The sequence below is a fragment of the Pan troglodytes genome, chromosome 7 (assembly GCF_028858775.2).
Source record: "Pan troglodytes isolate AG18354 chromosome 7, NHGRI_mPanTro3-v2.0_pri, whole genome shotgun sequence".
Lineage (NCBI taxonomy): Eukaryota > Metazoa > Chordata > Mammalia > Primates > Hominidae > Pan > Pan troglodytes.
The window spans coordinates 27,155,842-27,169,659 of record NC_072405.2 but is presented as its reverse complement, the minus strand read 5'-3'; the positions used below and the strand labels follow the sequence as shown (position 1 = coordinate 27,169,659).

The window sequence follows — 13,818 nt, the reverse complement described above, 5'->3', positions numbered from 1 at the left end:
CATGAAACCAGCTGTTCCCCCTCTCTCTCCCTCTCCTCGGGCCTCCCTATTGCCTGAGACACACAATATTGAGATTATGCCAGTTAATAACCCTGCAATGCCTCTAAATGTTCACATGAAAGGAAGAATCTCATGTCTCTCACTTTAAATAAAATTCTAGAAAGGATTAAACTTGGTGAGGAAGGCATGTTGAAAGCCAAAATACGCTGAAAGCTAGACCTCTTGCACCAAACAGCCAAGTTGTGAATGCAATGAAAAGTTCTTGAAGGAAATTAAGAGTGCTACTTCATAGAACACATGAATAATAAGGAAAACACCTTATTTCTGATATAGAGAAAGTTTTAATGGTCTGGATAGAAGATCAAATCAGCCACAACGTTTCCTTAAGCCGAAGCCAGAGTAAGGCTCTAACTCTCTTCAATTCTCTGAAAGCTGAGACAGGTGAGGGAGCTGCAGCCAAAAAGCTGGAAGCTAGCAGAGGGTGGTTTATGAGGTTTAAGAAAAGAAGCCATCTCCGTAACATAAAAGTACTAGACGAAGCAGCAAGTGCTGATGTAGAAGCTGCAGTGAGTTATCCAGAAGATCTAGCTGGGATAATTGATAAAGGTAGCTACACTAAACAACACATTTTCACTGTAAACCAAATAGCCGTCTATTGGAAAAAGATGCTGTCTAGGACTTTCTTAGCTAGAGAGTACGAGGCATCGCCTTTTCTTAAAGCTTGAAAGGACAAGCTGACCCTTGTTAGGAGCTAATGCAGCTAGTGACACTAAATTGAAGTTAGTGCTCATTTTCCCTTTTCAAAATCCTACGGCCCTTCAGAATTATCCTTAAATCTACTCTGCCTGTGCTCTAGGAATGGAACTACAAAGGCTAGATAACAGCACATCTGCTGACAGCATGATTTACTGACTATTTTAAGCCCACTATTAAGACCTACTGCTTAGGGGCAAAAAAAAAAAAAAAGGATTTCTTTCAAAATACTACTGCTACTCATTGACAAGATGCCTGGTCACCCAGGAGCTCTGATGGAGATGTGCAAGAAGACTGATGTAGTTCTAATGCCCACCAACACAATATCCATTCTGCAAACCATGGATCAAGGAGTAATTTTGACTTTGAGCTTTTTTGGAAGGAATATATTGTGTAATGCTGTAGTCACTATAGATAGTGATTCCTCTGATGGATCTGGGCAAAGTCAGTTGAAAACCTTCTGGAAAGGATTTACCATTCTAGATGCCATTAAGAACATTTATGATTTGTGGGAGGAGGAGGTCAAGATATCAACATGAACAGGAATTTGGAAGATGTTGTTTCCAACCTTCATGAATGGCTGAGTGGTTTGAAACTTCCAGTAGATTAAATAACTGCAGATGTGGTGGAAATAGCAGGCGAACGAGAAGTGGAGCCTTAAGATGTGACTGAATTGCTACAGTGTCATGATAAAACTTTAATAAATGAGGAGTTGCTTCTTATGGGTGAATAAAGAAAACGGTTTCTTGAAATGAAGTCTACTGCTGATGAAAATGCTGTGAACCTCATTGAGATGACTACAAAGGATTTGGAATATTTCATAAACTTAATAAAGCAGTGGGAAGGTTTGAGAGGATTGACTTTAACTTTGAAAAAAAAAAAGTTTTGTGGTGGGTAAAAGATTATCAAGCAGCCTCACAGGCTACAGAGAAATATTTTGTGAAAAGAAGAGTTCATTGATGCAGCAAACTTCATTTTTGTCTTATTTTCAGAAGTTGCCACAGCCACCGCAACCTTCTGCAACCACTACCCTGATCAGTCAGCAGCCATCAACATCGAGGCAAGTCCTTCCATCAGCAAAAAGATTAGGACTTGCTGAGTACTCAGATGATCATTAGCATTTTTTAGCAATAAAGTTTGTTTTTAAATGAAAGTATGTACACTGTTGTTTTTAGACAAAATACTGTTGCACACTGAGAAACTACAGCGTAAACCTAACTCTTATAGGCACCAGAAAATGCAGAAATTTGTATCACTTGCTCTATTGTGATAATTGCTTTATTGCAGCATTCTGGAATTGAACCAGCAATATATCCAAGGTATGTCTGTCTATTGAATTGGCTCAAGCTGTTAGCAGAGCCTTCATTTTTAGTACTTGAGACAGACAGTGGCCATGGTGCAAGGGAAGGTAAATATGTTTCTCATGAATGCTAATGAGGATTAATATTAATCTCTGTCCTGTCTAATGTTAGATAAATGCTTCCATTTTGTAATCCCCATACCTCATACGCTGTTTCTTATGCCTGTGCCTGACGCTCAATTTGCAGGTATTCTACTGGTCTCTGAATCTAAAATTACAAAAGGAAAGCCTTAAAAATCACACACACTGAACTCCTGAGATTTTCTGATGTTTTTACTCACCATCTTGCCACCCAACAGCATTCACTTGGGAGCTTATTAGAATTGCAGAATCCTCAGCCCCACCCTGACCTACTACATTAGAATCTGCATTTTACCAAGAGGTCCAGGTGGTTTACATTCACGTGGAAGTTTGCAAAGCACTGGTCTACAACAGTGGTCCATGGAGCAAACCTTGAGCAGTAAAGCTGTAGCACAGTAGTTCTCAAACTTGATTGCTCATTAGAATCATACAGGGAGCTCTGTAAGCTTCTCATCTCCAGCCTTCACCGTCAGAGATTCTATTTGTTAGAGTGGCACCTGGACATGGATAGCTTTAAAAGCTTCCCCGGTGATTCTGATGTGCAGCCTAGGTTCTCAACACCTTGCTACTCCCAGGTGTGGGCCTCAGACTAACAGACATCACCTGGACCTGGTTAGAAATGTGTCTCTCAGACACCACCCTGGACCTGCTCAAGCAAAATTTGCATTTTAACACATTCCCAGGTGATCCATGATCATGTTAAAGTTTGAGCAGCGTTTACTGGAAGCTGCTTTTGAGAGGCGTTTACTGCAAGTTGCATAGAGGCAGAATACAAAGTTGAGCCAGTCCCCGTTCTCAGGGGCATGTGGGCCTGTTAAAGGTAACTCCGCTTTTGGAGGGGAGGATTCTCCTAACAGAGGTTTGTGAAAGTGAGTGCTCCTTGCTGTGAACCTGGAAATGATTTCTTCTGTTGTCTTTGGTGTGGTGGTGGTAGGGAGTCCATCCAAATTATATCAGCAGGGATTGATTGATTTTCCTGCTTAGGAAACGTATGGTTGGTGGTGAAGAGTGTGGGTTCTTAAGTGCTTTGGTTCAAATTTTAGTCAATTCTCTGTATAAATCATTTACTGGCAAATAATCAGTAATCATTTACTGGCACTTAATGAGTACTCAATAAATGTTGGCTATTATCAGTAATAACAGTGCTTGAAATGTCTTTAAAACCTCTTCAAAGTCACCCAGTTTGAATGGACTGTGGTAAAATCGAATTGACTTGAGATGTTGTTTTTCTGTAATAATAATTCTAAGAGCCTTCAATTCCTTGACTCTGAGGAGGTTTAATGATAGTTTCTTTTATTGTCTTTATAATTACTCTATTTAGGAGCCCCACCTCAACGCAAACAAGGTGACATTTTCTTGTCAAGAGTAATATTATAAAGTCTTTAGTATAGAGAAAATAAGATGTATTGAATAGTTACTATTGCGAAGCTATCCTAAAATTTCATTATTTGTAGTTGGCATTCACTTAGCAACTATTTGAGGATTCAGCACGTAGTATTAATAGTGTTATACTTAGCTACAGGCCTGTCTCTTCTGTTAGGCCGTGGTCTCCTCAAGTTCTACGTTTTGGGACTCAGAGAACCCCTGGCATAGTGGCCAGCACATACTGGGCACTCAGTTTTTGTTGAATGAAGAACTTAATGAGCAGCTGCTCTATAGTAGATATTAAGGTGTCTCCCAAACAGGCAGATCAGATAACTTCAGAAATAACTCTAGTGCAGAGCCCAGAGAGCCAGGCTCCATGGTTCTGAGGTGGGGGTTACTTGCATCGTGGGATGTCACGGAGGTCCTTGTGGGGGTGCTGCATTTTGAGGTGGGCTGTGAAGGCTGAGTTGGCTATGTGTAAAGGGTTGTGGGTGGCGTGGAGCAGGGTGACATGCCAGAGAGAAGGAGCTGAACTGTGGCAGAAGGAGCAGCAGCTGCTTGGATTTGGGGACTTGAGAGTGAAGGGAATTGTTAACCTCTTTGCCCCCTGTTCTGTTAATTGTCCAGACTGAACAGGTGTTGCTGCACTCAAAGAGGTTGTAGTCATTATGCAGTTGGCTTTCTAAAGCTTCTGTAACATTTGAGGCATACCAAAAAGTGTAGACAATAATAAACACCTGTGATCTCATCATCCCACTTAGGAAATAAAAGCATTTCAGATGAATTGCAAACTCCTCTCCTCTTTATGCCGCCAGATCTCATTCCTCTCTTTCCTTCCCTACGTAGTGAAGTAACCATGAGCTGCTGCTGTTTATCATTCCTTTAGAGATGTGCATCTGTAATCATTAAACAGTGTTGTTTCACACACTTTTCAGCTTCATATACAAGCTATCTTGTTTCCTTTTGTGAAACTGGCCATTGTGTCTGAGTTCTTTCATACGTGCAGGTTGCCTTTGCCTGGCAGTGGTGGCTGCTTTTTGAGGACATACCTGTATTTCTAGATTGTCCCTTTCTGTCTTTACCCTTTTTTTCTCAGTATTTGAAATTCATTCTTATTGACTCGGCACTAGTTTGATCAGTTTAATTGCTGTATAGTATTCATTATGTGAACATACTATAACCTATTTTTTTCATTTTTCTATTTATGGGCATTTTGACTGTCATATTATGTCAAACAGCATGGCGATGTGCACAGAACCTTCATGTGGCTTTTTGGGAACACATGGAAGAACTTCTCTAGTCTGGGTATATATTTAGGAATAAAATTACTGCATGGTAAGTATAATCATTTTCTGGTAAACCAGAACATTCTTGAAAGGGCATATTACATGTTCTTCGAGTGTATAATTTTTATCCACTTCTGTTTAGAAAGTAATTTTTAGTCATTTAAATCTCCACGTCCTCATAATTCCCGTATCCCAACAAAAATAGCAGGAGCCCCAGGAAAAGCATGGAAAAGAAACTGAAGTAAGGCTGGTCTCCTATCCCTGTTAGGGGCTGACACACACTCTGGCATCCATTGGTTAGGTCTAGCGGCCACGGCTTCCACTGGATCTCAGCTCCTGCTGTCCCTGGTTTCTCCGATGCCTCTGTGGCAGTTGTTGCCTGTGTCTGACAGCTGTGTGTGTTGCCTGGCCACTTATGTGTCTGAAGCAGGCTTTGGACAACCAACAGGACAATAAATATTTTCACATCCACGAGCAGAAAAAACAAAACTAGAAATGAAAATAGAAAATCACAAATTACATAAAATTAAGTGTGAATTTAACAGAGCTAAATTGTGTATAATATTAATGACTTAAATCTATTTTGTTGTCTATTTCAGTCATTTCTTTAGGACCAGGCTGTGTGTGCTGTAGGAAATTGCAGTCTATAAAATAGTTGTTCAGAAAACTTTAGTGCTATTAAACCAAATCAGTGGCAAAGTTACTTTGTTTTGAACGATGCTGGACAAATGTCTCCTTTCCCTTAAACGGCAACCACTCCAAATAAGCTTAGACAGTTGCCTTTTCTGCCTGCTGTCAGCTTGCCATCTGGCTCTTAAAGAGTTAAACTAGAGGTTTGTGAGGTCATGAGTGACTTCATTGGGTCTGGACTTTTGAAGCAGGTCTCTTGGAGGGAAGCTGTGTTGAGAGAGGAGGCTGGGAAGAGGGGGACGTCTTCCTTCAACTTCTTTCAAGTTCGCATCCCTGAGCCCCTGAGGGATCCAGTGGCATTCTGGGAGAATGTCACTGCGGAGTCAGTGTGTAGCAGTTTGTACTTGCAACAGAAGCAGCTTTAGAAGTACATTAAAAGAGCCCTTGCGGAAGATGAAAGTTTGCTGAGCAGATGGAATGGGAGAATGCTCTTCAATTCCTGACAAAATTATGGGCAGACTGTTTGCTGACGAAGGTAACTGGAATTTGGTGTATTGTCTTTGTCTGGTCCTAGGCAGTGCTGGATTATGTATAATTGTAATTGTAGAAACTTCCTTGGATTTGAAAATAGATTATTTCAAATGAAAAGCATTGTAAGGAGATCCTAGGAAAGACTTAGGAAAATGATCATATGTTAATTTCTAAATAAGGATGACAAATGAAGAGCATATCTATTACAGGGTCTACAATGTTTGGGCAAAATGAGATTTTTCCCTAGTGGAGTTGTGCTGCTGTTTGAGGTGCTTAGACATAGCTTGGTGTTCCTAGACTGCATGTGAACTCCAGCTACCCTTTGTGAAACTTCATCCAGGCTGTGGAAGGTCACTCATTTGAGCTTAGTCATGTAGTGGGGTCCGTAATGACGACTGCACAAGGCTATCATTCTTATTTTGGTATATCACTGCTCTGAAGGGAAAGTTGGCTGTGCTGTTAGTATGGAAAGATGATTTATCTTAGAATTCAACGTTTTACTGAAACTTCAAAGATTAACCAGTTATCTAATGAAAAGGGCATAGGGAGTTTTTTTTTTCCCCCCTGGAGCTGAGGGAATTTCAGCCTCACGGTTTATTTCTGGGAAAGTTTCTGTTGTGATGTTCAACAGGCAGGGGATAAGTGAGGTCAACGATGCTAAAGAAGGGGAAGTGAGCCTAGTCCGTTGATATTATGTCCATTTTCAAGATGCCTGGGATTGAAGAATAATTCCTGACCATCCAAAACCCAGCAAGAACTCCAGGGCTTGATCTTCCAGGGTAGTCAATGATTATAACAGGTGTATTTGTGGGTATGCATTGGTAACATTGGCATTGCTTGCCTTGACTATGGATTGTAAATTCCTATTTCCAGTATTTTTATAATGCCATTTGTCTGGCTAGCCCATCAGTATAACAATTTTGCCTCTTCTGTTTGGACATTTTGTTTCATAACTTTGATAAGAAATGACAAAGAGAATACTTGAGGGAAAAAGGCCATGAAACATATTTTATGAGAGACCTAAGCAGAGTGGCTCTGAGTCTGACTTAGGAGTCATAGGGCCATAGGCTTCAGTTTTACTCCTTACAGTTTGGTCTCTAGCAAGTTACTTAACCACTTCTGAAGCTCAGCTTCTTCGTGTATGAAATAGGAATGATAATAGTATCTAACATGAGGGGTGGTGGCTGTGAGGATTAACTAGTGTGTAGTGCATGGGAAGCAATTACCATAGTTCCTTCTGCTCTAAAAGAGCTCAGTAAACATTAATGATCGTTGGCTATTATGACGTTTAAATTGTGCTTCCTTATGTGAGGCACGTGAGGACTTCGATGTTAGAGCATGATGGTGATGAATTTGAAGTTGTGGGCAAGCTCACACTGTAAACACATCAGGGCTTCCTTGTGGCCAGGTTCCAGGGTAGCACCTCTGTTCTCATCTCAGTCAGTTGGGCATCTCTCAAATGCAGCCTTCAGTAGCAACGGGGTCTGGGAGAGGAAAATGGGTAGATTACCGCAGGTCCATCAGCACTTTGTGAAAACATCTGTGTGCTCATGTAGTGTGGAGGGCGTGTCAGTTTCATAAATATGGGGAGCAGCATTGTGTACACATGTACCCCATAGGCAGCATGTGACCCACTCAAGAAAGGACTGTCAGAAGCTGGCCATTGTGTCTGGGTTCTTTCATAGGTGCAGGTTGCCTTTGCCCAGCAGTGGTGGCAGCTTTTTTAGGACTTGTCTGTATTCCTAGATTGTCCCTTTGTGTCTTTACACTCAAGGAGTTGGTAGCTGTGCAGCTGTGTGAAAGCTGCTTAGCTTCTCTGAGTGCCTGGTCTGAGTTTCCTGGTCTATCACTTGTAGATAATATTTTTATTCCATGGTTATTGAGATTAAATGGGATAAAGTATGTGAAAATGCCTAAAAGAATTAAGTACTAAAGACTTTTTTTTTTCCTGCCTCAAAAATGGCTCAATTTCTTCTGTTAACAGTCAAGGGAAATTTTTGTAAAATTTGTAAATAAGAATCTTGTTATACTTTATAAAGGTCTTACATTTAATTCAGTGTTTCTAAAGCTCTTGTTTAAAACTGTTGTGTGATTAGTTTACATCATCTGATGTCAGTTTCTTTTTGCCTTCACCACTTTCCAGTGTAGGCTGTCATCCTTATGGGTTTTAGGTTGAATTCTGATCTAGTTTTCAAAGATATTATGAAAGGAATACAATGCCAATGGTAAAAGTTCCATTGGTCCCACTCTCCAGAAGGAATCTCCACTGTCAGTTTCTAGTCTATCCTCACAAGGCAGAATCTGCGTAGCTCTTTGGGAGCTGATTTGAAACTGCCTTGTTGTTGCAGAAGTACAGATGTGGTAGGGAAAGTTCTGTCGGGCTTGCCAGCTCCCTGTGCAGCTCGGTCCCTCCCTGCAATTCCGTGGCACAGTGTCTGGAATGTCTGGAGCTCCCTTGACGGGAACCGCCTGCACAGCTGGGTTGTGTCACCAAGAGCCGAATGTGCTTGACAGGTCTAGCTCCAGCCATGCTGCAGTGGGACATGTGATTAACCCAGAGTTCCTGTAGGAGAGCGAAGAGCTTGCCTCGTAGCAGAGGGCTGGTCTGAACTCACTCTGGAATCCTGTCCTGAAGTCCTGAGGAGACAGAGCCTGCTTTGGGTTCCAGCTGGGATTTTAGTCATTGTTTAGCTGGCCGGAGGCTGTGGTTCAGTTGGCCCTTTGGTCTACTGTTCTATTTGGCTTTTTGTCATGAATATCTTTGGGTGGAGGTAGAGTAGAAGGTGCTGAATATGGAGTTGGAAGATGTAGGCTCAACTTCCGGCCTTGTTGTTTACCAGCTATGACTTTGGGTAAGACTTCCTTGGTCCTCAGTTTCTTTATTGCAAGATGGGTCTATTGTGAGGATGAAACAAAATAACTATGGGAAAGTGCTAGATGGACTGCAGAGTGCTCTGTGGATTTTTTGGTTTGTTTATCTTATTGGATGTTCAAAGGACAGTGGCTTATTCCTCTTACCTGTTGAGATAGACTGAACTGTTGATGCTTCGCAGGCCAAGGAACAGTTGTAGCTGTCTGGTGTTCTGGTGTCCTTGCACTTTGTCTCGCTTTTGTGGAGATCTTTTGTCCCCTCTGTTCTTGAATGCTCCTGGTATGCATAAGAACCTGTATTCAGAAGGGAGGGGGGCAATAGAGTTTCTGTGCCCAGCATGTTCTTAAGGAAGCCACTCCCTTTTGTTGATTCAGCTGGTCCTTTATTGAGGCCCTGCTTTTTAGCAGGGGAACCTCCGTTGGTCCAACTCTGCTATTGATGGTGAGACTTGGGAAGAGTCGCGTCCTCTCATGACCCCTCAGTTTGCCCATCTGCAGAGGGGGTTGGGCTACAAGACCTTTTTGTGCATGGGGAGGAGAGATAGTGACTATCTTTCCTTTTCTACTTCTCCTTTACCTTGCTGTATTCACCGTCTTACTGGGCAATTTTTGCCTCCTTTTAAATAACTTACGACAATTGTCTTAGAAAACATAGGACAGGTGAGTAATGAGGCTGAACTTCAAGCTGAGATGCCATGTTGACTTCTGAGAACTAAATGAATGAAAATCTCTTAAGGGTGACAGGGTGTTAAGGATGAATATCAAATTGTCTTGCCTATAATCTGCTGATCTTGACATCACTTTGTTTTGTAATCATCCACAGCTGATCATCTTTGATCGGGGCTTCTGGGTCTCAGATCCATTGTTATAGGAGCTGTGAGTACCTGAAAGGAGCCAGGGAGAAAGGATGTCATGACAGCTGGTGGCTGAAATAGAGATGCCACCATGAGAAGACTTGGAGAATGAATATCTTTCAGCGTGAGGCAACAATCCCTTTGGGACAGGGGAGGGGCCTTTGCCAGGCTATGTGGGAGATGTTTGTATTGCTGTGGTTCTGGTTTTCAATGCTTTTCATCCATCCTGGTTTTCTCAAGCTCTTTATTATCTATATGTTGTTGAACAGAGAAGTACATCTATCCTGTATGGACATTTTAGTCTAGCTTTCCCATGGCAAGACTGAATTCCTAGATGACAGTAATAGGATAACATTTGTATTTCTTCAGTATTTTGCTGCTGAAAAGATAAACAAGAAGAGTTAAATCTGTCTCTGCAGCTGATTAACCAGAAGGCTCATTAATAGCTCTAGTAGTGGGAGACAGTCACTGGCTGCTAGAATTTGTGCATCTAGCAGGTCCCTTGGGGAACTCATCGACTGGACCAAGGGTTGGAGACCCATGGAAGATGTGCTTCTGGTTGAAACAGTTTACCTTAGATATATATAGGGAGAAAAGTTTACCTTAGACATGAGGGGAGTCATAGTTTCAAAAGACAAGGTCAGTCAGTAAGAGGAAAGAATCCACCTCAGAGATTCATTGCAGAAGGTCACTTCCAATAGATGGCATGGCTGATAGTAGATTTGTAATTACTGTAGCGCCTCCGAATGATATCTGGCCTCATGGGAGCATGTAGCCTATGAATGCTGTTGCCATAGTTGTGAGTAGGAGGATAATGCCGATATTTCAGGTTTCTAGAAATGTAAATGATACCTAGTATAAACCTCGGCCAACATGTAAGAAGAGGCAGATGAAAAATATTGAAGTGCTGTTAGCATAAAAATAGCAGACCATTCAGCCATAGTTTACATCTCGGCTGATATGAGTGACTGAAGAGAAGGCAGTTGAGGTGTCTGATGCATAGTGCATGGCCAAAAGTAGTACTGTAATAATCTAGAGGGTTAGACAGGCACCAAGAAGTGAGCCGAAGTTTCATCATATAGAAATGATAGATGGTGTGGGAAGATCAATGAATGAGTAATTGTCTGTGATTGGAATTCTCTGTTTTAGACCCTTTCATTTGCAATGTAAGTGGAAATTCTGTTGATTTAGGACTGGGCACTTTTTACTAAATCCCTTTACCTTGCATAAATTTTCTAACAAGTAGATGAATACCTATTTAGTTGCTAGGTGTATAAATGCTGCTTCGGGACTGGAGGCAGCGATATGGCCAACAGGTGTAGAAGATAAACCTAAGGGTGATCTAAGGTGATTTTGGCCTTGGATTTTCTGACATCTTGACCTTTGGAAGCAAATCTGTCTCATCTTGCATTACAGCTTTGAATTCATCATTGATTGACTTCGTGGAAATTGCATAGCTGAGCATTTCTTAAAAGCTTAAACATGAGGGAACCAAGAAGTATCCGCTTGAAATGTAGCCAAAGAATGGCAGTTGCCACATTTTTGTATGACAATAAACAACCTAGACCATAATCCCCACCGTCTCTTCATTCCGCCCCAACCTAGGGTGAGTTTACTGGTCATTCTGGGACTCCTCTGTAAGCAACAAGCCAGTCTTTTCATAGTAATTTATTTCTTTAAAGGAGAAAAACATTTTTAGTAACAACAAAAATAGGCACCCACCACTACACATGCATACAAGAATATTTCTAGAAGCACCCCTACATGAGAGAGAACATACAGCACTTAGATTTGAGCCACAGTCTTATTAACCGTTTAAAACTTAATCACCACTGCTACAAGCTGCTTCTCAGTTGCATGCCTGGCTTGGCTGCCTCTCCATGGGAGGTGGCCATCTCCTGAGTCAGCAGTATCTCTTCCTGTGGCACCCAGTTCTTCTTGGGAGGTCTCAGGGCCATGCAACCAGGGGACCAGCTCTGGCAAGAGGCTGAGAGATCCATCTGCAGATGCTAGGTTGCAGGCCAAGGGTGGGGTTGCCCTACGCAGTATGTATTCAGTATCAAAATCCATGTTTTGTTGGCTGGGATAGAAGTCATATTTGTCTTGTGTTGCATTCAGTTTTAGGAAAACACATCTGAAGACTGTCTGATGTAACTGTACACCAACGTGGTTAAACACGGAATGCCTTCTTTTAGAGAAAGTTACTTCACTGTAAAGGAAGTAACAGGATTTAGGGATTTTTTTTTTTTAACTCTCGAAAGCTTGTGTATCTTGTGATCAGTAGCTAGCCTTTTTGTGTTCTGATGCTGTTCTTTTCACCTGCTTTCTTGATGACACGGTGTTCCTTCCCCTCTTTTCTTTCTCTTCCCTGCCTTTGCAGTCTGCTTAATCTTCAACATTCTTTTGAGTTGTCATGGGTCTTTTTCTTCCCTGAAAATTTAACCAGGCTCATGTCTCCCGTATTGTTTCTGCAGCCCACATCCTATCTTGCTGATTCTCACTAGCCATTCATGGAGGAGGACTTTAAGTTGTTATGCTGCTATGGCCATTGCACATCCAAGGCCAGCGTGACTCCGATCCCAGGGTAGCCTTGTGTTTGCGGGTGCCACAGAGGGTCACCAGAAGAGCATTGTGCTGGGAGTCAGGAGACTTTGGCTCTGGCCCCAGCTCTGTTTATATCTAAGTTCTTCATCTCTCTCTGAAGCTTTCTTTTACTTATCTGAAAAATTAGATTTGATAAAATAATTCACGTGGTGTATTCCACCTCTGAAAACTCCTTACTTGACGGTATGAAATCATACTAATTGTGGCTCCTTAGATTAGTTATTTGTGACCAGTTAGGATCATTTATTCAAAACAAATTGAAAACAACGAGGATACTGGGATTGGAGGAGGTGGAATATACCAAAAAAGTAGCAACAGTGTGCATAGCTTGCCCAGTGGTTAAGGCGGAGCAAGGGGAGGGAGGGAGAGAGCGCTTTTGACTGGTTTGCAGTATTCCTGGGCTGCCTACACAGCTTGACGTTTTGCATTGTTCTTTCATGGAAGTAACATCCACTGGTTATCTTCAGTCTGAGTTGACTGATGGGAGATATTTACTTTGAAACCCCAATTGCACCTTTTCCAGGAAGGGAAGCACCAGGACATTAGGAGATCATACTGCAGTCTCTTTTCCTTGGCTCAAGTGACTGGTTGATGGTGCCTCTTCTCCATCCCTTTTCAGAGGGGCCTGGTTTCTCGCATGAAAGCAGAACTGTGCGCCTCAGCAGCTGAAGTGAAACCAGCATGTAAGAGGTGAAAGGCAGTGTCGAGGCCAAATCGGGAATTTCTTGACTCTTGCTTATCCAGGGCATGGGTATTGTAGGCACAAATTGAGGCGAATTTTTTTCCCTTTAGAGTTAAGGGAGCATGGGATTGGCAGTGTGGGGCCTGGGGTTTTCCTGGTACTTCACATGAGCTCTGTCTTTGGCTGTGTCACCTACCCGTTTCTGAGCTGACCTCATCTTTAAAATGAGGTTGTTGGGCCAAGCCAAACAATTTAGGGTTTTTTCCAGCACCAACCTGCCATAATCTGTAATTTCCCTCTTCATGAGCGAGACCCCTAGAGAGATGTGGCAAGTGAGGGCAAAGGGAGTTGAGACCAGTCGGTTTTGCCTCCCGTGCATCCTGCAACTTCTCTCCAGGCAGAGGCTGTCTTTTAATTTTTGCACAGCACTAAGTCCAGGTTACCACAAGATGTTTGAAAATTGATTGTTACTTTTGGTCAATGTACTGATTTGTTGGCATTTGTTGATCATTTGTTAGCAGTCTGTGGCCCTCTCTGCCAGGAATACAACCTCCCAGAGACATTCATGGCTTCCTGGTGTGAGTTTCCCCGGGAGTAGCAGTAGAACCTTCGAACCCCTGTACCTTCACAAGGAACATGTTTCCCTGCAGGGCGTGGTAGAAACTGTTCTATCGTTAGTTTCCGCCCCCTACGTTTCTGTTCATTTGATTTTTCTTCAAAAGCCTCAAGGACATTCGTAGCCCCACAGCCTCTGTTAAATGTTGGCATTCAGGTTGAAGGGCCTACTTGTGCCCTTGAGCC

The 13,818-nt window shown here is 42.2% G+C and overlaps 1 protein-coding gene across 21 annotated transcripts in view; it reads left to right on the top strand.

The window, feature by feature from the left end:
* PSD3 (pleckstrin and Sec7 domain containing 3) overlaps positions 1-13,818 on the top strand; it is a 728,752-nt gene that overhangs the window by 397,382 nt on the left and 317,552 nt on the right. Inside the window, exon 1 of one of the 21 annotated variants that reach the window (XM_054657269.2) lies at positions 5,693-6,010. The exons of 18 other annotated variants lie outside the window; for them this stretch is intronic. The gene's annotated coding sequence lies outside the window, so the exon portion shown is untranslated. Of the gene's footprint in view, positions 1-5,692; positions 6,011-8,838; positions 8,859-13,818 lie in introns of those variants that run through there. 2 more of the 21 variants (XM_063816246.1, XM_054657271.2) reach the window with 2 other exon arrangements.